General features: G+C 47.1%; 4 non-coding genes across 4 annotated transcripts; all 4 read left to right on the top strand.

Moving 5' to 3' along the window:
* The first annotated feature begins 16 nt into the window (after positions 1-16).
* Pmar_PMAR027321 lies at positions 17-90 on the top strand. Its single transcript has one exon. It is a non-coding gene; the product is annotated as a tRNA-Ile (tRNA).
* Positions 91-705: 615 nt separating this feature from the next.
* Positions 706-777, top strand: Pmar_PMAR027320. The gene has a single exon. It is a non-coding gene; the product is annotated as a tRNA-Pro (tRNA).
* Positions 778-848: 71 nt separating this feature from the next.
* Pmar_PMAR027319 lies at positions 849-920 on the top strand. Its single transcript has one exon. It is a non-coding gene; the product is annotated as a tRNA-Pro (tRNA).
* Positions 921-1,470: 550 nt separating this feature from the next.
* On the top strand, positions 1,471-1,544 carry Pmar_PMAR027318. Its single transcript has one exon. It is a non-coding gene; the product is annotated as a tRNA-Ile (tRNA).
* The last annotated feature ends 375 nt before the right edge of the window (positions 1,545-1,919 follow it).

Raw genomic sequence — 1,919 nt, 5'->3', positions numbered from 1 at the left:
TGTATTGAATAGAAACGGTCGTTTAGCTCAGTCGGTTAGAGCATCGTGCTAATAACGCGAGGGTCGCAGGTTCGAGCCCTGCATCGACCATTGGTTTGCTGCAGTTACTGGTTTGTACTATCACTGACCGATTAAATTTTTGATTAGGTCCGCATTAACTTCTTGACCACCTCGAAAAAATAACCCGTTCGTCTAAAATATGGACCCACGATGGATCATCTACTCATGAAATGCAAGCTATTCAACCACGAGCTCTTTGCTCAATTGTCCAGCTCCAGTTGACCTCCTAGTATGGACCGTTGCCTTTAAAGCTTCAACTGGCGCGTTTCAGAGGCAAGAGGTGTGGAAGTGGCAAGGATAATTCCGTTCGTGTGTCACCGTTGATGATGCTAGGCGCAAGAACGTGTAGGACATGAAAATCCTATCCTGGAGTTGAGGAGATATCTCGGTTGAGATTGCTGCTGGTGATTGGTGACAGCGGGGTCAGACGAACGAACCTAAAAACAATTACTCCATCAGATTCACGAACTACTGTGTCACCAATCACCACCTCCGATGCTTTTCAAACCGGTTTTTCGGAACATGACACTTCAAACGAACAGCTAAGAGCAGTTTCCAGTCAAAGTACGTGACAGATGACATCCTGGATCAGACAGTTCCTGAGTAACTTCCGAGACCCAGTTCGTGATACACATTACATGTGATGGTTGTGTGGTCTAGTGGTATGATTCTCGCTTAGGGTGCGAGAGGTCCCGAGTTCAATTCTCGGCACAGCCCTTGTTACTTTACAAACGTCTAGCATGGTATGAAAGCAGCTGAGCAGACGAGTAGCTACTTTCATTAAGGCTGGCTGTGTGGTCTAGTGGTATGATTCTCGCTTCGGGTGCGAGAGGTCTCGAGTTCGATTCTCGACTCAGCCCTTGTATAGAGTAGTTTGAGGTCAGTTAGTGGTAATACATGAGTCAAGAAGGGGTATGGCAAGTTAGATGATCCGCATCCCTATGGAACCTAGCCAGAAGAAACCATGTATGTATCATCAGTGATCAGATCGGCATAGCTGATCGAGACGCACGGAACAATCGAGTAACTCGGCCCCGCGCCCCTTGAGCAAGGTTCACAGAAGCAATAAATAGAACTCCTCTCGTTGGCCTCAGTTATAGGTGCAGGCTATATCCTTTACGTGCGCACTCTGTCCAACAGTGTACAAGGGATGAGGGACCGACTATAGAAAAGAGAGACAGTGCAGCCACTAATCAGCAAATGATGTAGTTACGAACGTTGAGTACGCCTTGGTATATAGCTCGACTGGAGCAATTACGTTGGCCATAGATACCCCCGAAGCGTTCGCGACTATGAGGCTCCCATAGTGTGCGGTTCCATGAAATCCAAGAACGTTTAGGTCGGTGTGGTATGTGTAATTTGTCATCAGTCAATTCTCTGCGGATCACGAGCAGTGTATTGAATAGAAACGGTCGTTTAGCTCAGTCGGTTAGAGCATCGTGCTAATAACGCGAGGGTCGCAGGTTCGAGCCCTGCATCGACCATTGGTTTGCTGCAGTTACTGGTTTGTACTATCACTGACCGATTAAATTTTTGATTAGGTCCGCATTAACTTCTTGACCACCTCGAAAAAATAACCCGTTCGTCTAAAATATGGACCCACGATGGATCATCTACTCATGAAATGCAAGCTATTCAACCACGAGCTCTTTGCTCAATTGTCCAGCTCCAGTTGACCTCCTAGTATGGACCGTTGCCTTTAAAGCTTCAACTGGCGCGTTTCAGAGGCAAGAGGTGTGGAAGTGGCAAGGATAATTCCGTTCGTGTGTCACCGTTGATGATGCTAGGCGCAAGAACGTGTAGGACATGAAAATCCTATCCTGGAGTTGAGGAGATATCTCGGTTGAGATTGCTGCTGG

Source organism: Perkinsus marinus (assembly GCF_000006405.1).
Source record: "Perkinsus marinus ATCC 50983 genomic scaffold scf_1104296944206, whole genome shotgun sequence".
NCBI lineage: Eukaryota > Perkinsozoa > Perkinsida > Perkinsidae > Perkinsus > Perkinsus marinus.
The sequence above is the reverse complement of the archived record's forward strand: the minus strand, read 5'-3'. Positions and strand labels throughout refer to the sequence as shown.